Consider the following 23,196-nt stretch of genomic DNA (forward strand, 5'->3'; position numbering starts at 1 on the left):
CTGATCAAGAGCCTAGAACTTGGATATTGACAAAAGAGCAAGCTCATGAGGAAGGAAAGACTAAAATCACAGTCAGGGACAAGGAATATTTTAAACATTACTAGTCATGCATCAAGCTCCATGTACCATTAGCTGCAGATAAACCCTATTCCACCCCAGGATACATTCTGGAAGTTACATACTGTAACTCGAGACAGAAAAAGTTGTACATGAGTCTGTTCAACAGGACTAAGCAATAAAAACACAGTTAACCAGGATCTGTGAAGAGAAGCCAAGCAAAAAACCACAACTGAAAATTGAAAGGCCATAAAAATTAACCCAAGTGAAATTTCATGTGTTGGCCACCTACTGTTAGAGAAATGTTGATGGTTTTATCCCATTTTAAAATACTATTATAAACTGTGTCACCACACAGTAGTTTCAAGCTCACAACTTGAAGAAAGAAATGTAGGGGATATCTCACTCTCTTAAAGCAGTAAAATGATTGAAGGACAAAAGAATCTAAGGCAAAAAGGGATCTTCAATTCTATGTGTTACTCATAAGGATAATGTTTTAAAGTTTAAGTGAGAACATTCAAATATAAGCTAAGAAAAACATGCTGAAAAAATGTGAATAGAAACATTTTAATTCCTCCTGACACTACTACAGCTTCCCTCAAGGAAAAACCAAATTGCAATACCTACTATAAAACTAATTCTTTTCTCAATTCTAATTTTAAATATTCCTAGTTTGCCTATTGTTGTCATTTTGAAAGATACAGAGTCTGGTGTACAGAGAATGCTGTAGTTTATTGATTTGGGATTACTGAAGGAAGAAAAGTACTGATAATAAAAAAAGGCAAGAATCTGAACCATAAAAACAGATGTTGGAATAGGAGAACAGAGCATATTTTTCATTTATCATGGCCACAGTTGCAAATAAAGTTTTAGCAACACATTTACACACATACAAATACTATGTACAGAAGAGTGCCAGTACCCTTTTTTAGTTGCAGTGAGATGACTAGAGGAGGTTTCTGTAACATATTTGAATAGTTAGAGCCCTGCACAATGATATGGTAATACTCACCAATATTTCGCAATCATTTTCATAATACTGAACTTCTGTGACTTATCTAGGACCTTTCATTGAATTTTTCAACATCCAAAGTTTGTTTTAAAAAGAAAACCTGTAATTTCTTGGCAGTCCAATTAATATAAAAGCAAATTAATGAGAGAGAAACACATTGTACAAGACTTTATATTACAATCATCTGCAAATTCCCTTACCATTACAACAGCTAAGTCTTCTGAGCCTAACATCCCCACACTGCGGTATTAGAAAAATTCACCCACTTTAATGTACACAAATACCCAGGAACCTCAAAGTATTGTACTATAATGCTGTCAAATAAACAGACTACTGGAATTCAATTTCCAGAAAGCCAAGGCAAAATCTACTGGCCTTCATCTGAAATACCAGTGCCATTTCCAAGCCCTGTATTTAATTAATACTATTTACTGTCAAGAGCCAAGCCGTGTAAATATTTCACTCTTTCCAATTCCGGGACTGAAGACAGGCCCAGAGGAAAATCTGCCCAAGTAAATGCATCTCATCTTCTTTGATGATGCAAGTGCTCAGTTGTCCTGTTCTTGACCCCTCTAGACTTCTGAGGCTCCAATACTGATGATACAATGTCATCAATCTATATATAAAATATACATTGATTTTCCACAGATGATAATGACAGCTATTTCTTCTGCTAATGCTAATACAGTATAACTTTGTCCATATAAAAAGGTTCCTATCAAGGTAAGAAATGAAAAATCTTAGCAAAGTCCATTACAAAGTCAAAACCAATATTTAAGAAGTGAATAAAATCAAGTTAGCAATCCCATTTCCTAAATATTTTTTATTTATCTCACTGAAACTGCAGTGTTCAAAATAATCTTCCAGGATATAACTACATACAAAAGGCAAGCTTCAATCAATTGAATGAGCATTTTCAACAATCCTGGATATATATTAAGTTTGGTTCCATCAATGCAGTAAAAAGTTCACTGACAGAGTACTCCATTTAAATCCGTTTACAGTAGTTAATGAGTTTTACGTATATAAGAATAGTTTAATCCAGCTTTACAATGAATTTGAACATTGTGGCCTCAAAACTACAAAAGCACTTTAAAAGTACTTTCATTACTAACAAATCTAGTTCTGCTAGTTGCAAGCATAAGATTTCTCTCTACAATACTCTAGATTTTCATAAAATTTAAAGGAAAGAAATGCAATATACTACATTTTTGTAAATTTCGGCTTTTCCACAAAATAATGTTTTTCATAAACTTCCAGTTCCAATTTTAGGGGAAAAAAGCTTTTAGGGGGCAATTGTATAAATCTCAATAGATGCTCATTTCCTAATACTTCAGTTCTCATCGCACCACCCACACAGAGCCTCACTCTCAGATTAGGAGTATCATTTTAACGCTGATTACATTAAATTCACCATAATCAAGCATTCACTTTTACAAGCATCTTCATAGGCAATTCACATTAACTAATGTCACTACTGAACAGCAGTGACTGAACACAGAATAATCTTATCACATTTCATGCAAGACGCAACTCCCCAGTTTTGAGGTCTAGCAATGAAAACACATTCTCTTTATCACAAACCAATTCAACATAGATTAAGTATCCTTCACAGAGAAGACCAGTTTCACTAAAGATTACACATAACAATATTTTATTTCAGCCATTTCAGAAATACAGCTTCTCTGGGAATTAGGGTGCTCTGAACTGACTCCAGGGTTCTAGGTAAGCACCATTCCAGCCCTGCTTTGCAAGCTCACAGAAGCCAGCTCTGCCTTATTCAGGTTTGATACTTGAAATCTACTCTAAGTTCCTCATTTGCATCCTTAAATTAATACCGAAGGCTCTTAAAACTTGTTTCAATATAAGGCAGTTTTATTTTCAGTATTGCACTTTATTTTCTGACAGCATTCCCTTTACACAAACATGTATTAGGAGAACACAGTCAAAAATAAGACATTTGTCAGAATTTTCTGTATCTACTACAGCTGTAAACAACAAGCACTATAACTCAGCATAAAAAGACACACAAATATTTTCTATCACACTTGACACTAACTACCACACAAACGACAATGAAATCGCTACAAAGTTAGATGGAAACAGACTCTCCAGATCAAGAGTGACAGAAAACTGAGATTTCTCTAATCTATGTTCTTTTTGCTGAGAACTATTCCTTACAAAGCAAACCACTTCATGAAAAAAGGAGTGAGAGATAAAAAATGCTTTCTGACTGGTAACTTTTAGACTGGAAATTAAAACAGATTTTGTATCTGTTTGGGTTTTTTGTAAGTCTTACATCTCAACTTACCATCATTCTAATTGCATCCCCTTTTTTGTGAGCACACAGCAGCTGCTAACCACTACCTCAACTAACATGAAAAATAGACCAAATAAGCCTTAACTAGTAGGTTCACTTTCCAAAAAACTTGATACAGTGGTAGACAAGCTGAATGTGCACAATTTCAGTCAGAGTCGTGGTGCAGTCTCACAACATACAGTCAAAACCAACATCTATAATTGCACAAGCAACACTAGTTAAAAGGCCCAGATTTCTTAAATGACACTCCAACTGATGCATCCTTCCAACAGTAGTATAATTTCAGATGGGTATAATGGTTAAAATAAACAGCTACAGCTCTTTGATCTTGCAACAGAGAAGGTGAACATGTAAGTATGTCAAATAATAAGGCTGAAGCCCAGGACACTCAAAACCCAATAGAAAGATTTCCAAGGATTCAATGGAACCAAAATTTTAAACTATTCTTTGGCTTATGGAACCTACTTTTGCTGAACTGTCTATAATAGGAATACAGATATAACCACACACTTTAAAGTAAAAGGGTATTTTGAGTGAAAACTACCTCTCTGCTTCATCCTTGCCCTATAAACCCTTTCATTACAGGATTTTTTACACTGGTTTATTCCTCAATGTCATCAGCATAGACTTCATATACAAATATTCATATCATAGTTGCTCTTATTAAAGGTTTTGAACTTCCTAAACACAGAAACTGTGTTTTGGTCAGCACATATGAAGTTAGCAGATTATTTTCTATCACTGTATCAACCAAATCTATAATTTTGGTGCACAATGTAGCAACACTAAGGAAAAGACAGGTTGTTTTTTTTTCTCCATATAAATTAATTCGGAAAAAACCCCAAGTAATTATATGGAAATTGCTTTTTATTTTCATATTTCCCTAATGCATTCATTTTTTTAATCGAAAATTGAAATTGAGACAACTGAAAACAAACATACAATCAACTTGACAACAAAATTTCATGTTCTCTATAGAGAATCCTGGCAGTGACATTTTTCTCTTTATTACATACACCTAACTCATTCTGAGTGCTATTCACTAGGAAAACAATACTTTAGAGTATTTGCATTTTTAAAAACAATTTGCTTAAATGCTTACAAAAGCATTGTTGAGAAGACCTGCACAAGTACATTATTATGCAGTCCAGGTAAGTAGTGTAAATAAATAATAACTAATATGGTGTAAGTAATAAGTGTAAATAAGTAATAAGTAACATCTCTGTGGCTAAGCATTTTCAAGTTAACATAAAACAAAAACAAATTATTAACCAGAATTATAAACTTCATTGAATAGACTGAACTCCAGAGTGTTTTATCTGAACTGAAAAGTGAAAAGACAGAAAAAAGCACTGGAAAACTGCTTAAGCTGTTTTCTCATTCACTGATGCTAGAAAATTAGGAAAGTTTAAAGAAAAGCATTGTTAGTTTGCAAAAACTGCTGAACATAATTAACAAAAGAGGAAATGATACTTGATGTGGGCTTACATAATTTTACCCATATTTGGTTGGCATTTTATAGACAGTCACCCACCAAACAACTAAAAACTCTTTCAGCAGGCTCATTTCCCACCTCTATATTTAGTGTGCAAGCCTCAAAAATACATATTTCTGACCTTAATAAGTCACTCTATGTGTTAAAAGACAACATTTATTCATGAGTACACTGAAAAGGCTCTCACATAAAATCTCAAATGCGTATTTGTTGTAAAAGATTTATACCAAGTGAATATACTGATATATCAAACATACCTAAAATAAAACCACAGCATTTATATTCTACTTTCTTTCACTGCACTACCAAACTATTATTAGTCTGCATTTAAACAATCCGCAGGGGTCTCTTTTTCTAATTCTCAGTGGTATTATCCCTTCTTGAGAGCAGAGTTAAACAGGCACAGCACTGCCTGCTGGAGTCATAAGACAGTAATTCTTGAGCAACAAGCAGTTTAAGTCATCAGTGTCATTATACCAATTTCAACCCTCAATTAAATAATTTATTAGTGCACAGAGTTGGATAGAAAAGCTTGTATTATTTCATATTCAACCTTTGCCATAAGACAGACCATAATCAGCACATCTGAAAAATGTCAATTCCTTAGTTACAGTATAAAATATCAAACAAACCTAATGAGAAAGGCTGAAGGGATCAACATGTGATATTCCTTCTCAGCAGAAAATCCCATTCCTAGTCCTGGCACCGAAGCAAGGACCCTCTGCTTCCATAACCAGTCTCACTATTATTTTCAAAGTTTCTAAAATGTCTTTCCACTCAGTGTACAGTATCCCATGTTACTTAACACCAAGGTTTGTTCTGCTGTATCCACACAATCAATTTAAGACATCTCACATCAAACTCCCCAGTGAAGAAGGTAAAACTGCAACACAATCCAATTAAATGCAATAGGATATACACAACTCACCAAGACTCAGCGATGCAGACAATGATTTCTAGGGGCTGTGTATGCAGGGGGGCTCACTACTCAGACACATCTCAAGAATGCTAGGAAGAAATTTGAGAGAAAACTATTAGTCTTTTTTTTGGAGATGGGCATAGAAGAACAAAAATATGACATTTAGCACATTGCCATTTTAAGCATAACACAACGAGGGAAACACAAACTTTGTGGAGCGTTATCTGCTTTTCCAGACATAACTACAACCCCCTTCCAGTTCCACAATCACTCCAGTCACACAACTTCCTTTCTACCTGCTGCCTACTGCAAATTCACAGTGATAGCAGCTAAAATGTTTACATTAACTTACACAGTACACAGCCTCTATTTTCACTAACAAATCTGTGAGAACTCTGAAAGTGCTTGGTTCCTTTTTTGGTTGACTGCTTGATTTGACAGCACATTAGTTTCAAATCTCTAAAAAGGAGAAACTGGTGTCCTTTCAACCATTATTGTAAGTTGCATGTACAGAAGCATGTTTCTTCTCTCAGCCTCCACTTACAATACTCCTGACCCAAGTGACAAGCATCAGTGAACAGAAAGCCTTTCACTTGTATGGAGTCCCATAAAGCAGGAAAGAGCCCACAGAATAGAGGCCATACATTGCACAGCAAAATAATTCCTTCAAGAGAGGAGGAGTGCACCACTGCCCACACAAATATTATACCTGAATTTCTGTTTGTAGGTCAGAGAGCACTTTATGACAAATGCATCCAAGCAAACCACCAAAGAGTTTTCTACTTTCCTATTCTGACAAACTAAAAGGCAGAACATAAAGCAAATGAGAACACAGATAAAATGAAAGATATGCTACAAGAATCTTCAGCAAAAAAACCCCACCATACACTAATTATGCCTTGAGAGTAGCAGAACTTAGAACCAACCTCTTTCATTGCCATTTCTGCCACCTTATAGGAACCTTCTTCAAACAAACTCTGCATAAGTTCTTTCAGTCACAGACAGGATACCACTACAGTAACAGACTATTTAGGGGCACTTCTAACAAAGAAGTGTTCTTATACAAAATATACACCCAGAAGACAGGGGTACATTATTTCCTCAGGAGTGTCCAAAAAGCACACAAGCTCTGTGGATCACTAACTCAGGGCTTTGAGTGGGTCCTTGCTGACAGAAAAAAATCATCTTGTCTTGGAATAAAATGTTAAGTAAGCTACTAGATCGTTTGGCAGTTCAGAGACACCAAAGAAAAGCCATAGTCTCAGCAGCACGTGGGGGCTGCAGCCCCAGCCCACAGTGGGGAGACATTTTCCCCTGAGGGGCAGTAAACAGGACACTGCCTGTGCAAACAGAAGCATTTCCCACTCATCTCCTGTCTTTTACCTGCTGTGCACCAGTGAATGAGTACTCTACTACCATTTTGTTTCTTGACAACTACGGTGGCTGCTCACTTTTATTTTCCTGCTGTTTTTCCTATTTTTTGCATCCCACCTCCCACAGGTCTCTGTGGCCTCCAATAAAGCCACTCAAGGAGTCTGTACACAAGTCATGTGGCTCCTGACCCTTACAGTAGTGTCCACAAGGCCCCACTGGAAAGGACAAGCTCTGCTGATTTTCATTTTTTTATTCATAAAACCTCTAACAATAATATTGTCTGAAAACAAAGACAATGCATTATAACTTAACACTAGAAGCACTACCTTCGAAACACAAAAACATAACTAACAAGACCTCTCTTCACAAAAAAAACCTCTTGAATTATAGAGCAACTAGCGACAGGCTCATGTACCTGAACAGATGTATTATCTAGTGTATTTCTGATACACTTCTCTAACTAAACTAGACTGTCAGTGAAGAAAAGAAGTGATGAAGATGAAGTTATGGACAACAAAATTATCTGTTAGTCCTTTGCCTTCCCTTCTGAAGCCCATTCTGCAATCTGAAGAAAAAGCAAGCCAACTACCACCTATGCCTATGCAAATTTACACCCAACCCACAAGATTCAGGAGCTTCTTGGGATGACCCTCAAAACTCAAGGGAACTTCTCTCGCAACAAGCCAGGTCTCACAGTGGCATAACTCTGTTAACAGCAGTGCACAAAGGCCCACATGCAGAGCAGGTCACTGCCTCAAACAATACACAAATTATCAACATTACCTACAATATAAAAATTGAATGTGCCACAGCCACACCTGCCATTTTCCAACACCACCATCCAATCCTCCATCCCACAAAGAGTAAAAGAAAACTCTTTTAAAGGTCAAAAACCCTCAACTAAAAACAACTGATGCGGATGGAACAGAATAACACACTGTCTTCTGACTTCAGAACACTTTACATCTTTATTTTCCATTTGTGCACAGTCACTTCTTTCCCTTGTGGTCTCTATTCCAGGTACCTAAGGTGTGTTTACCTCCATTGTCCATAAAAACTTCATTGTGAACAAAACACACAACATCAGTGCTACAAACTACAGTTAAGCTGAAAGGGAGTGGGAACTGCCACTTTCAGACATACTTGGAAGAGATCATCCACAGTATGCAAGCTTAGTGAGCATGAACTTGGTGAGCTTAGTGAGGCTTTTCTCATCTACATTCAGTCTTCAGGTTCCATCATTCCTAAACTTAGAAGAAAAGGAGCCACAAATGATCTCACCATCCTGCAGTTATCACTAGCTTCACACAGAACTGTAGCAAGAAAATATTTTAAGGCCTCATGAAAAATTCAGTACCTTTGTTTCAAAGTAATGCTTTAAAAAATCTAGCAAAACAAGCAAAAGTATGTTTGCACTGCAAATGCCAACAAAAACTGGCACGCAATTAAAATAAAAAAAAACTTTAAACTATGCTATTAGAGCTACATTTTATAGCCTATAAAGTATCAACAAGTTTTTTTGCTTTTTTTTTTGCACCCCTGATAATAGCAACAACTCTTCTGGACTCATTTAAAGAAAATAGTACATTTCTAGCTATAAATTTTAATTTTGGAAAAAATACAAAGATTTAGACTGGAAGAAGAACTTTTCTCCTTGAGAATATAATTGAAAACTGGAATTTATTTATTTATTTCTATACACTCAATATTCCTCCACAAAGAATCTATTTCAGAAAATAGATACAACAGGACGAGGACATTGTTCATGCATGTACCTGGGGACCAAGGTATAAAACTAAGCGAAACTAGCAAGTTAAATTAGTTGACAATAATCACATGTATTTCTCAGAATATATAAGTACTTGGTCAGCAAGTCCTGACAATAATTTTGAAAGAGTAAAGAGAAAGGGCTGAAGAGCTACTTTGTGAACTCAAAGCATGGTGTAAGCAGAATGAAGAAAAATAACCTCCACTGCAGCCTACATGATACATGAACTCTCAGATTCACAAGTATTAAAACTTATGACCTTGGATTTTCATAGGGTTTTGGTTGCTTTGGCTTTTTTGGGTTTTTGGTTTTTTCATTAATTTCTAATTGCATCACACAGGCACATGATGAATTTTAGGTTCATAAAAATATGTGTAATAAAAGTGTCAGCATATACTCTCAAATTTATTCATAGGCAGACTTTCCTCTATTCTCAAGAAGTTTTATTTTTAAATGTCGTTTAGTATCTCCTACATAATCCATGAGGTACAAATAGGTGACAAAGTGCATTGTTTTTAATTGGAGCGATTTTCTTCAAAATCCATGGGCCAGACTCATTAGAGATCAATACTGACAGCAATGAAAAACTAAATCTGTTCACACGCAGATGAATTATAGCATAGGCAGAGTAAGAGTAAAATTCTATAATAATTCTGACTTAACAAGCAAAATGTTCTTTCACTTTCCATGCCCATTCTTCAGTCCCAGGCTTCTCCACTGAGGCAGCCAATAAAGCAGCCAATTGTGATATGCCCACTATAAATCCTACCCAAGAGCAACAATATGTCTTACATAGCTCACTAAAAAAGCATCAAAGTAGCAACTCTCAGTCAACACTACAGCAGATATATGTTCTCACTATGTCCCCTCATAGAAGCTCATGTGCTCCATACTACCTAAGACTTATGGATAAATCAACACATTCGGTAGATATTTTTATTAATTTGTCACCTATACTCTCTGCCCTTTCATTAATCTAATAAAGGCTTCCATGTAATGGGAACTATTCTAGCAAAATACAAGTTTTCTTTTCCAAACGGAAAATAACTTCTTGAAGTTTAAAAACAAAGAGAAAAACGTAAATAGGATTTACTGAGGACACTGCATCTTAGCTGCAAAAAGCTAATGCAAATTCCAAAGAAGCTTCTTAATATCTAAGTAATGGGAGCACATTCACAGAAAGAGTGAGATTTACTATCAGTTGTAACTGCTAAAATGAGAGCAAAGAAAAAATAATATCTGTCAGTAACTGTATTAATGGGAGATTGTTATGGAAGCCATTTAAGGAAATGCAAGACTTGGAATAGCATAATGATGAAGCTGCAGAAGAAAAAAAATGTGCATATTGTTAATATGCTGCGGTATAGCTTCAGACACTTAAATTAATGAACTAATTTCAAACTTCAAGATGTCAAGCACTCTGATGACGATACATTTTCCATAGGAATTGTTTCCATTATATATCCATAAAACTCTTAAATAAAATTTCCATTAGTCTTTAATTTGAATAACGTGCAATTTCCACAGAAAAAGATTGAAAAATCATAAACAGTTACAAAACACACTGCAGCAAATCTACCACATTCAAGATCTATTTTTCAAACTATTCATCAACTCAAAATAATTGTATAAAATCGGCAAAAGTATTCCAGATGCTCAGGAGAGGAAAGGCTCTTCTGGGTAATAGGTAAATGCAGGGCTGAATGAAAGAAAATTAATTTCTCCCACTCCTTTTTCCATCATATAAATGTTATTTCTGAATACTCACAACACTGACAAAATTGCTTTGTCTTATAATTGTCTAAAAAATACCCTGGGTTTTTTGTCTTTTTTTTTCTTATTCTGTATCCTAAATTGATTAAACTATACAACCTGTCATTTTTCATGTCAGATTTCTACTTGGTATGTTTTGAAAGGGCTGAGCTACTGAATCATTAAAATAGGGAGTGTTTGCATAATGTAAATACTGCTGACAAACTACTAACTATAGAACTGGTAAGATGCCTTTGTAATATGTAACCACTGATGTAATAATAGAAATTATTCTTACTACTCTAAATTACCATTTCAGCAATACATATGACTGTTTAAATGCTATTCCAACACAGAGCAGGAGTCCTGGAAACTGCATTTTATTCCCTGAAATAATAAAATATTATCAAAATATTATCTATAATAAATACATGAAATATATGTTATCTAAGCTCCATTATCCTGACTGGTAAAAGCCAAAGAATACTTCTGTAGGGTTTAAATTCCCAAGAGAAGAAGAGCTCAGATCCTGTCTGCAAGCACACAATGGAATCACAGCTGACGATGCACATCTTTTTCTGGATGTCTCCATATGCTCAGGAGGGTTTTTCCCCTCCTCTCCCTCCCCGTTTCTCCCTCTCCGCCTCCCTTGCTCCAAGCATTACATTGAAGAATTTGTCATTATCTGCTGCCAGAAGTATAAGAATGTTTTAAAAACTAACAAAAATAAAGCAGTGCAGTGAACTTCACCTCATTTAAAAATAAAAATAGGGGATCCTGCCAGAGTAGCTGTCTGTAACTAAGTTAACTAACAGTAGAAAATGGATGGATGAATGAATGCTGTTATATGCCTTCTATAAAGTAATTTTCAATGTTACTCTGTTCTTAGTTTAAAATGCTGTGTCACACAGCAGAGTATATACAGCAACAACACATTTAACCTCTGACCTCTAAAGCCAAACATGGATATAAATGAATATTGAGCATTTTAATGCCTATCAGAATACTGAAGAAATGTGTGGAATTTGTGAAATATACCTACTTGCATGCAATCTGCATTGTTTAGAGAGGCCAGCCACAGCAAATGTACAAAGAACTGAACATGGCAAGAACAGTTTTAGTTCAGCGTTCCCTTTCTCCAGTGAACAATCTATTAGTGCTCGGCAGACAAAGAGAGTCACGTTTATATTTAAATTTGGTAGCAATCTTTAGTTAGTCTTTTTCTTTCAAATGAACTGACAGCATCCTCAAGGCTTAGACCTCTCAAGCCTCTGCAATTCTGGTGTCAGGTGCTAGAGAAACTCCAGCTGAGCGCAGAAGCCCAGATTTTGCCAATGAGACAGTGACATCAGCAACAAAGGCAAGGAGCAGAAGACAGTGGGCATTGTAGCAGCAGCTGGCTCGCTCACTGACTTTGTTCTTCCTGCTGCAAAATCTGGGCTCCCTGCAGATGGGCTAGCCTTTACTGGATTTTTGGAGGACGGAGAGAAAAGTTGGGAATGCCAACACTACAGACAGTTTACATGCCTCTTTCAACAGTCTTTCAGCATTCTAATGAGCAAGCTACACCCTAAATGATTATAAAAACATAAACATTATTATTAAGTAATTAATTTTTACTTCAGAGTCTCAGTTTAATGCAATACACTACACTGTATGTGAATAAATCCCTTATATTTTCTAATGTTTCCACCAGAAATAACCTTTGTTTTCTCTTTCAAACAGCATGATTCCAGTTTAAAAACTTAAACTGGGTCCAAAAGTACCATTCTTGATGACTATAAAGTATTCAAATGTCTTGAGTTTCAAATTTAGCAGACAACACCAGGACACACAATGAGGAATTTACACACTTAGTAAAGAAGTGTCTTCATACATTGCAGAGATACTGAAGAACCACATCAGACATGGATTCTCTCCCTAGTAAAGACCACAAGCCCAAGAAAATACAAAGTTGAGAAATCTTCAGGTTTTATGTGAAATAAAAGAGTACAGTGACTAAAAAGATGAGGTGATTGAAGCACATTTGACATACATTTATTGCATAATGCTCACCAAGATAAAAACATATTAAAGATAATGAAATTCTTCAAAATATTGCACGATGTTAAAAAAAGATGAAACCTTTCTTCTTAAAGTTGTAGTCGATATTCTTGAAGGTTGAGTCCATGACAAAATATTTTCTTCAAGACTGTAGATAACCAAGATTTCCTAAGAACATTAAGCTAATTTACAGATTAACCATTTGGGGGCAATTTACAACTTTCATTATCTCGTATGACACAACAGAGCCAACTTCTATGTCCAGTCCCAAAAGAGCTGTTACCAAAAATGCAAAAGTGAGGAATACAAATGCATCAGTGTCCATATATGCTTGCATACACATCTGTACATGGAAATATGTGCAAATCTGGTATATCCTATTTGTGACACCATTGCTGACGTAAACAAACACGTCTTCTGGAAAAAAGTAGGAGGCACCAAGTACCTACACCAAGTGTGATAAAACAACCAGTTTCCATCCACACTAAGCTGTGTTTAAGCAAACAAGATCTCTGCTTTGGGGTGTAATAGTTTCACTATGACATTAAAAATTATATGCAACATGGGCATTTCTGAGACAGCATCCAACACAGTGAACCAGCAGCTTTGTGTGCTGCCAGAGGATTCCCCCATGAGAGGAGCCCACCAGGTGGCCCAACACTGCCACTGGGTTATAAGGAGCCAGAAAATTAACTGACTAAGGTTGTTTTTATAGTTCAGTACATAAAAAACCCAAAGGGATAAAATCCAAATGACTGCCTTCACCCACAACAGCAGAACAAAAACGAAAAAAATGCTTCAAGTAACAAACACTGGCAGTCTTAAATGCTTACTTATTTACAGTGGCAATAGAGCTCTGCTATAACTGCCATAGCCAGGCACTACATGCTTAGCTCAAATTATACTTAAACACCATGGGTTGAGTTCCAAAGCCTATTCACCTGCTTCTTACTACTCTGAGACAAAAAAAAAAAAAAAAAAAAAAAAAAAAAGAGAGAAATATAAAAACAATTGATTATTATCGAACAAGCAGGCTGTTCTCCTTTCACAAGAAGACTCTCCAAGCTAAATTACAAGTATATTTATAGAGTGCCCCACATAAACACACTTCAGACCAAAGTATACAGGCTAACTAAAACTAAGTATATATCATGAGATACAGATATCACGACTTTCCAGTGCCTACCAGCAACCTCCTTGCCTTTTTTTTTTTTTTTTTTTTTTTTTAATTTCCCTCCCCCTTTTTCTGCCAGGCTCTCGGGCAGGTTTCCTACAAACTACACGGCCTGAATGCCCCTTTCCGGCAAGAGCAGAGTGCGGTCTCCAAGCTGGGTGAAACGCTCAGGCCCAAGCGGCGGCGAAGGAACGAGGGGCAGCGAGGCAGGCGAGGGACACGGCTCCAGTTACGCCTCGGCCCGCAGCCTCGGAGCCGCGCGGTGCCCGCGGCGGCGCACACACCGCCCCCCGCGGAGGAGGGGAGGGGCCGCGCACCCGCCCTCCGCGGAGGCAGCGGGCACCTCCGCACCCCTCCCCCGCGCCTCACGCGGGGGGCTCCGCTCGCCGCGGAGCGCCCCGCCTGCGGCCGCCGCCCGCTGCGAGGAAGCGGGAGGGAGCGGAGCGGCACCCGCCCAGGGACCCCGGCCCCGCGCTCGGCCGGCTGCTCCCCTCTCTTCCCCCTCCTCCTGCCGCCGCTCCCCGCCCCGCGCACACACGCAGACACACGGCACTGCGGCGGCCGGGCCCCCACCCCTCCCCGGGCCGCGGGGAGGCGGCGGCCGGGCGCCCCGGGCTGCGCTCGCACGCAGCTGCGACGCCCCGCCGCCCGCCCCCGCGGCTCGGCCGGGCCCGGCCCGGCGCTGCGCGGCGCGCACGGGCAGGCACAGCCCCCGCGCAGAAAGTTAAGAGAAGTTGCCCGCTTCGCCCCCTCCTTCCCTTCGCGTCCCCTGAGAGCGCGGAGCGGCGGCGAGGCGCCCTGCGCAGGGGGAAAGGGAGAAGGCTCCGGGCGGCGCGGTCCCTGCCCAGCGCGGAAAGGGGGCGGCCGGCTCGGCCCCGCGGACGGAGCGCAGAGCGGCCCGCGCCGCTGCGCACCGAGTCGTTGTCAGCCGGGGAAGAGGAGGCGGCGTCGCTGTGCTCCCCAAATCACCCCTTTTGTCATCGGGGAAGAGACCCTCCCTCAAGTTTCGCTATCGCTGCCTGGTTGGGGTGAGGGGGAACGTCCTAAACAGTCCCTTCAAAATCGCACCCCGCTGCCCCATCCTCCCCCAGCCCGGCCAGGGCAGTCCCTGACCCCCGTATCAGCCCTTCGCCTTCCCGGTTCCTCGCACTTTTCCCCCCCAGCCAGGGGCGCGGAGAGGCGGCACCCGACCTCCGCCTGGCCTGGGAGCAGGAAACCGGCCCCCTCGGCCCGGCAGGGTGGGGTGCCCTATCCCCCCCTCCCTCGCCGAAACGGGGACGTCCTGGAGAAGTAACCCCGCGCGCCCACCCCCCACCGCCGGGCGTGGGGGTGCGAGCACGATGCCCCGGCAAGGGGCGGCCCCGCGGTCCCTCTGCTCCCCACGGAGGGGCCGCAGCCCCCGCCCCGCTCCCCCCGCCGCCGGCGCGGGGGAAGCCGCCTCGCCGCGGCCGCGGTGCCGCCCGCCAACGCCGCCCCTCCGCGCACCGGCGCGGCCCCGGGCGTCCCCCCGGCGCTACACGGGGCGGCCGGGCAGGCGCGGGGGGCCCGGGCACACCCCCCGTCGCGCCGGGGCCGTGCGGGAGCCGTTACCGGGGTCAGTGCCGTCTCCCGCCGCTGCCGCCGGCGCTGACCTTCGCTTTGTAAGATGAAGCTGAAGCTGGGGCTGCGGCCGCCATGTTCCTTTTTAATAACTGCCTGCTTGTTTATTTCAATGGAGACCCTCCCACCGCTCGCCCTCCTCCTCCTCCTCCTCCCCTTCTACCCAGAGGAGGGCTGGACGGGGAGGAGGCAGGGGGAGGCACAAGTCACTCCCCCCTGCCCCCGGGCACGGCGGCAGCGGCCGGGCCCCGGGCGGGGGGAGGCCGGGCCGGGCGGGTGGGCGGCAGCGCGGCGCGATCCGGGGGCGCCGCCGCCCCTCGCCGCTGCCGCTCGGCGGAGCGCGGGGCCGCTCGGCGCCCCGCCCGCAGGGACAATGGCAGCCGCAGCGCCCGCGGGAACCTCCTCCTCGGCACCCGAACCGGGGAGAAAGGGGAAGGGAAAAACAAAGTCCTTCGCTCTCGGAGGGACAGACACTGGCTGTGGCCCTTTGCTGTCCGTCCTTGGAGGAACCCCGCTCCCAGGCGGGACCGGAGCAGTCAGCCCTCTTACGGCTTTCAGTGGCCCATATTCACGAAAACAGGGAAGCGAGGCGGGGGGATACAGTCTTATTTCCTTTCTTTGCCGCCGGGGGAAAGAAAAAAAAAAAAAAAAAAAAAGACATGCTGAAAATCATGTCAGCTATATCTCACTCGTGGGAGCAAAAGGATTGAGATGCAGGCTTTTCCTAGACTGGAGGAGTGAATACATGAGTTAAAATTTGTTAAGGGCGGGAGGGCGACTGTTAAACATTGCCCTTTAGTTCAAGAAGCAAACCGTGATGCAGAAATCCTATCTTACAAGAAAAGCTTTACGTTTTCACGCGTATTGATAATGGCGAGTTGTACTTTACACTGCAACAGTCGTTACTTTTGACATTTTATAGCCTGGATGTGCAGCCCCGAGTTGTTCTGCAGATTATATATTGTTCCTGGTGGTATAGCTAACTCTGCTTACAATTAGGCTCGTCCAATATTTTTTTGATCATAATCCTTGTTTTTCAAATGGTTACATTTTGCCCTACTGTGCTGCATAAAATTTCCCATACTTGTCTGATTTCATTTCTTTAAGCTGTTTTCTTGCGTTGGGCAAAAATAGTTCAATTGTTTCTCCAAACATATTAAAAGAAAACTCTTTCCCATTCTCCACCCTCATGTTAAAGGAAGAAGCCTTTGCAATCACTAGCTGAAAACTTGCAATATTTTCTTCTTCGACTGAGAAAACTCAGAAATGGGAGGGATCACCATCAGAAATCTCTTTGAATTTAGTCCCATTAGAGATGGGGATGGAGGGATTGTCATTCTTATATGCTCAATTGGAGCTTTGATGCGATAGTAACCAAAGATCCAATCCGCCTTAATGCCACTGTTTTAGCTGGAGTACTTTTGACATCATCTTCAGAAGACAAGGCTCCAGTGCTGGGCTACAGCAGCTGGAAAGGGCAACCTTTCTGAATGTCCCTCCCCATCAGTTTTATTTGGCAGAGAAATTACTTATGTCTTCAGGAAGCTCTTCCACCCTGCCCATGCACAGGCAGGCAAAAAAGAGATTGAGGATTAATTCTGTCTATAAAACACACAAAACAGAATATTACCTTGAAATAACATAGCAAGTAAGAGTGTATTGTATTTGAGGGGGAAAAAATTTTAAAAAATCAAAAAAAAATTGAGTAAAGAGTCCTGGAGAGACAGAACTTTTCCTCTGACCTCATTTGTCATATCTGTGCAAATCTCTGTAGCAAATAAGCTAACAGTTAGATAGAAAATAATCTTATTTACCTCACAGTTGTGATTCATTCTCCAATGCAAAGTGAAACAGTGGTTCACTGGGGGAAAAGAAAGAAAAAAGTATGTCTTTAATTTTGTGACCATAAACAGTACAATTTAGAATTGCACAGATAATTTTAATTCCAGCATTTCTTATTTAGGAAAGCTTGATATCTTTTTTTTTCCCTGACATATAACTTTCTTTAACATAACCAAAAATCTTTATTAAACTAATTCCTAAATCCACTAGGAAAAGCAAGGAAGATCTTTAACTTGCTGTGGTAGGAGCATAAAAGACAGCTCATATAATATGGAGTTAAGGCTATAGCCTTAACGTTAACAAAAAGCCCTGGCTCCTATGTGGCTGAGTTTCCTAGTCAAACTGTGTGGGAGAGGAGATTTAACTACACACATATGCTCAGATCCTCTGAAATTTGTTACAAGCTTCTAACTCATAAGCAAATACATTTTATCATCTAAGGCCAAAACCCAAAGCCGTGGTTACAAGTGCCATTGTATGCAAAGACCAGTAATTATGTTATTCCTAACTGCTATTCTTTAAAGGGAAAGGACCTTCTTCCAGATGGGAAATAGGTTTGATAAACACACTTCAGTGCAGGTCTTATTCAGCATTACAGCTCTTCTCTGAAACTTCTCCAGTGTCACCATTGCTGCGTTGTGCTGACTAGAGCTGAGCTTAGTTTTTCAGCAAAAACTTCATCCATTCTAAACAAGAGTAATACAAGTTTCTGTAATTCTCTTGTATTCACTTTCCTCCCCTTCCTTCTTCTGCTTGCTATTTTGTTCACAACATCACTTTATGCATTCATTTGATTATTCACTGTGATTTGCAAACCTTTCTTGATGAGAAAATTAGCATTGAGATAAGTTTTTTTTATTATTTTGAGTTTTCAGTGAGATTTGGTTGAATTTCCTTTCATAACTCCCCCCCTCCCCCCCAAATTAACAGGAAAAAATTCAAAATCTGAATGCAGCCATGTTTTCCTGGTCAGTACAGTCTTATATTGTCAGTGTTATTTTTTCTTACCTTTTCTGCGTACCGTATTTCTTTAAAAATTGGTACACAGAGTAAAACTAGCACTTACAGGTGTGTTTCTAACTGATTTTCAAATAAGTAAAGTTATTTTTCCATAAGGTGAAAGGTTATTAACAAATTGTTGGTAGTTTATGAACTTGGTAGGCCATTCAGGTATGGCTGCTGTCTCATAAAGCTCTACCTGCAGCTTAATCAGGATAGAATGGTTTATGTGCACCTGCTGACATCAGGGCTATATAGAATGCAGCTGTTGGTGCACAAAGCCCTTTTTCATGAGCAGCTGCATTTACTCTGTAGAATCTCTTTGCCCACCTTTATGGGGAATTGAATCCCCACTTATTCATTAACTTTCCCAAGTGGATTTAAATATGGTCTTTATGAAACCAATAAGACTTTTGTTGACATAGTTTACACCTAACTCAAACCCACCAATTTTTTTTTTTTTTTTTTTAATTTAAACTGTGTAAAAATACTCCACTATCTTAACCTTCTTCAGGATTCAGGGACCTGTTGAGGTCTCTGGCTGAAGCCTCATCTCCAAGTATGGCAAATTTTGAAGTTATGCCAGGTTTTCCAGGATTCTTACCGGATGATTTTTACTGTCTCTACAGCCTCTTTGAACTACCCATTCCATAATTTGAACACATTTGTGAGTTTTTGGTTTTTTTTCCCATTATGTCTAATTGCTCTGTTCCAGCTTATGCCTGTTGCTTCCCACAATGAAAGGCACCCTCACTATCATGGTGGCCCTCCCCTGGAGTTTCTTTTTTATGTCTGCATCTTTCCCACACTGGGTAGCTCAAAACTGCACTCAGTTTTCCAGATGTGGTCTCACTCCATGGATGGGAATAGCCACTTTTCTCAACTTGCTGGCTATTGCAGCCCAGGATGCTGTTGACCTTCTTTGTTGCAAGGTCACTGCTGGCTTACTTGTTGCTCACCAGGACTTCCAAATTTATTTTTGAAACTCCTTTCCTATTGCTTTAGCCTCCAAATGGCTATTCTGTACCAGATGCAGGATGCTGCTCCACCACTCATTGGACTTTGTGAGGTTCCTGCCAGCCCATTTCTCCAGTCTGCCATGGCTGCCCAGAGCATTGATTGCTATCTCCCACTTTGCTGTGATCCGCTTTTCGTCTCATCCCTGAAGTCACTGACCGTGTTACACAGTAACAGTCACAGTATCCACCCCTGGAGTACATTGGCCACCAGCAGGACCTGCTCCGGCTGATCACAGCCCTTGAGACCAAAGGTGCAGCCAATGTTCCACCTTATCTTCTACTTAGCCTTGTTCCTACCTCTCCAGTGTGGTTAAAGGAGGCCTGTGGTTGATTGCGTCTAAAGCTGTGTTATAGTCAAGATAAACGACATCAGCTGCTCTCCACTCCTCCACAGATTCACTTATCTCATTATACAAACCAGTCACATTGGTCGGGAGAATTTGCTTTTGTAAACCCTTGCAAAGAGAGAAATGGATACACTAACTTGCTGCCTGCCCCCAGGCACCTTATTGCTTTTCACACACCTGGAGAAGGTGTCCAGGAGGATTTACTACTTAATCCTCCCACAGTCTGAGGTCAGGCTGGCTGGCCTGTAGTTCCTTGGATCTCCCTCCTAGAAGATGGACTTGACATTTGCCTTTTTCCACCTTCCCCAGTCACCATTACCTTTACTCACTACACCACCATACCACCCCCTTGCCATGACACATACACCCTATAGTTCCTACAACTACAGTGGCCCTCTGACCTCCATTCACATCTCCAAACTATTGCTGATTATCCTGCTTCCACAATCTGCTCTTTCAAGATAACGCATTGACTTACATGGCTTCCTTTAAAGCACCTAGGATCTGGCTCAGGTTCTTCAAGGACACTTTGGCTTTATCATGATTTGATACAGTGATACAACAACTTCATTAAGAGTTTGCAGTGAAGAGCATATCCTATGCATATAGTGCTTATATGGTTAGAATTTTTTTTCCTAGAAAAACTTTAGAGATAAATATATATTTTTTGCACCTCAAATAACAAGCTTCCAACTAAAAAAGTTATTACTTAAACATCTTTTTGTATGTTTATGCCTTATTAATTCAATAATCTGCTTCACCATCATTTAAAAAAAAAATTAAATAATCTTGAAAAGCTTAATATATTTTTAATATTAAAAAAATCCAATCAAGATCAATTTTACCAAATAAAATGTTTTGAAGAAAGTTATAAATGTATAGGCTAAGAATAAGAATTTTAATCAACATTTGTTCAAATATTTTTATACTGGAATAAAAGACTCATTTTACTTATGCTACTTTGGTAACCAATTCATGCTAAGGAAAAATAATGTTCAGCTGAAGGAAATACACCTGTAGAACTAAAGTACAACTGCTGTAATTTTACCAGATGTGTATTTATTTGTCTCATACTGTAATGTCATACCAAAACCCTTGCCTTTTACCTTTGCTGGATGCTCCTCCATTTACCTAGCCCTGTTGTTTCTTTACTTTCCTTCAGCTATGTATAATTGTGACCACATGAAGTGCTGGATCTGACAAGCAAAACCTGCCTTGAACCCTGTGAGGGAACTTCTGAACAGATGACACCAAATTCCAACCCTGAGAAGAGGGATAGTGCCTGCTGGGTACCCCCGGAGTCCTGGACCCAGTGCCTGGTGATCTCCAGGGGTCCTTCCCAGCCTCAGGAATTCTCTGCTTCTGTGATATTTTTGTGGGAAAAAAATTCTTTATACTATTCTGCTTTATTGTCCACTGCTCTCCAACTTTTCAATTGTTCTTTTCTTTAACCACCTTTTTTTTCCCCTTTTGTCCTTATTTTCTGTTTTATCTTTGCTTTTGCTAGTCTTCTATTCTCAGTCTCTCCCATATTCTCATCCTGCAGCATGTGTTCAACAATAGTTATGCTGTGACATATTCTGTGTATTCATGCAGTCTATTAAAGAAGACATTGCCATCCCTCCTACTGAGGATTAAAAAAGCCCAGCTCACCCCTGTATTCTGCCTTTAACCAAAATGATAAACAGCCCTCAAGCAGACACATTAAGGGGCAGAACTGAACTACTTATAAGAAATAGAGGTAGAAGTGTTTCATTATGGCTTTGCTGGTTAAAGAGCAGTGTTGTCTTCCCCTTGTAATTACATTGTTGAATATGTTAACTTACCTTTTGTGTAGAATTGTGCAACACTCTCTTCTTCCCTTGATTTCCTGCGCTTGAATACACATTTTTTGTGCCTTCACAAGATTTCCATATTGAAGAGCATTGCCGAGGAAGGGCATAATTAAAGGCCATCCCACCATCACCAAGTGGAAAGGTACACATTTACAAGCTCCCTTTGAGCTGCTCTCTTTGGGATGTGCTCTGAAAATTGATTCTAAGGCAGATTTATTAATTCATAATTAAAAATTACTTCTCATTATTGACCATATACATTAGAAAACCTTCCTCCTAAATCATGAGTGTGCAACCCTAAGTGACTCTACATCTTCTATGTTGAAAGTATTTTTCTAAACTTACTATTAAGATGATTACACCTTGAGTCTGATCAACCTCTGCTCACCACTGGCTACTTCCTATGTAAATCTAGAGTTATGTACACATGTAAATTAATTTACCAGCTCATGTAATTAGAGTCCAGAAGATAGAAAAAAATCAGAGTGGTAGTGAAACATGTTTTTAACTGTCAAAAACTAAGCATGTCTGTACAAGCAACACATTTCATGCAGCAGACTTAAAATCTGCCTCCCTTTTTTGCAGTTCCTAATGCTGTTGTGAAAGAAATGAAATGAAGATGGAAGGATGACAGTGATTTAGTCACAGAACCAGTTAAATGACTTTTCCAACTGGAGGCCACAGATAGCTTTTTGATTTACAGATAGCACAGAAGCTTGAGCTTAGAAACTTTTAACTGAAGTAAATAAAGTTCAGAAAGTACAAAGTAAATTTAAAGATTCTGGCTTCACTTCAAGAGAGAGTTAAGAGTTTCAAGTTATACTTCTGTAAATTCAGACAATTAGCTTCTTGCTGTATCTTTTTAATCATTAGGCTTTTTTAAAATTTATTTTTGTTATTAAAATAATTACATTTTTATTAGAGCTTCCCAAACTCATGTTTTTTGTTTGACTTCCAACCCTAAACCCTAGAATAACAAATTTTGCAAAGAATGCAAAATTTTTGCATGGAATTATTTTAATCTAACAGAATTAGAAAAAAAATATTGTCCCTAAGCTTTTTGGACTATGTGGTAGGGCAGAGGTTTTCCATTCCCTGAAACTACCTCCATTTCACCCTAATGGCATGGCCTCTGAAAACTCCTTGACATCAGTTTCATCTGACTCACCAGACTCATCAGGAATGGGGAACAGTCATTCTTGAAGACTGAGCCACAGAATGCAAAATGACCAGAACAGTTGAAGATTTCCCTAATCAGTTTTGGACATCTGTCCTCTTTCCCTGAACAGCTCCCTGGATTTGCAGACTCTGGTGCTCTTCTTGGACTGCCTTCCCTACTTTAGGAGTAGATACTCTTGCCACGTGAACTTCCATATGTAGGCCAAGATGAAACATTGTTCACAATACAGTAAGAAATTCTGTGGGTTTTTTTCTCCTTTCTTGCACCAGGAAGAAAATGTAACAGCGCTGAACTTTAAATAATCACTGGTCATCAAAATTATCACCTTACCGAAATGAGTCTCTGCTCCAGCCTCCTTGCACACTCAAGGAGACAGCTCGATATCAGTAAAAGATGGTTCACATTTCTGAAGTTGTAATCGCACCATAATACATTCTCACCTCTGTTTTTTCTAGACAGAG

The 23,196-nt window shown here is 40.2% G+C and overlaps 1 protein-coding gene and 1 long non-coding RNA gene across 2 annotated transcripts in view; one reads left to right on the forward strand and one right to left on the reverse strand.

Annotated features, from left to right (window-relative positions):
• Positions 1-15,565, reverse strand: part of NCOA2 (nuclear receptor coactivator 2) — a 187,418-nt gene extending 171,853 nt beyond the window's left edge. The window contains exons 1-2 of the mRNA XM_053940986.1: positions 15,505-15,565; positions 5,813-5,892 (exon numbers count right to left, since the gene is read on the reverse strand). The gene's annotated coding sequence lies outside the window, so the exon portion shown is untranslated. The remainder of the gene's footprint in view (positions 1-5,812; positions 5,893-15,504) is intronic.
• Positions 14,615-22,403, forward strand: LOC128787104 (uncharacterized). The gene is made up of 4 exons (XR_008430574.1): positions 14,615-14,942; positions 20,883-21,461; positions 21,558-21,697; positions 22,141-22,403. It is a non-coding gene; the product is annotated as an uncharacterized LOC128787104 (long non-coding RNA).
• The last annotated feature ends 793 nt before the right edge of the window (positions 22,404-23,196 follow it).

The sequence above is a fragment of the Vidua chalybeata genome, chromosome 1, assembly GCF_026979565.1.
Source record: "Vidua chalybeata isolate OUT-0048 chromosome 1, bVidCha1 merged haplotype, whole genome shotgun sequence".
Taxonomy (NCBI): Eukaryota; Metazoa; Chordata; class Aves; order Passeriformes; family Viduidae; genus Vidua; species Vidua chalybeata.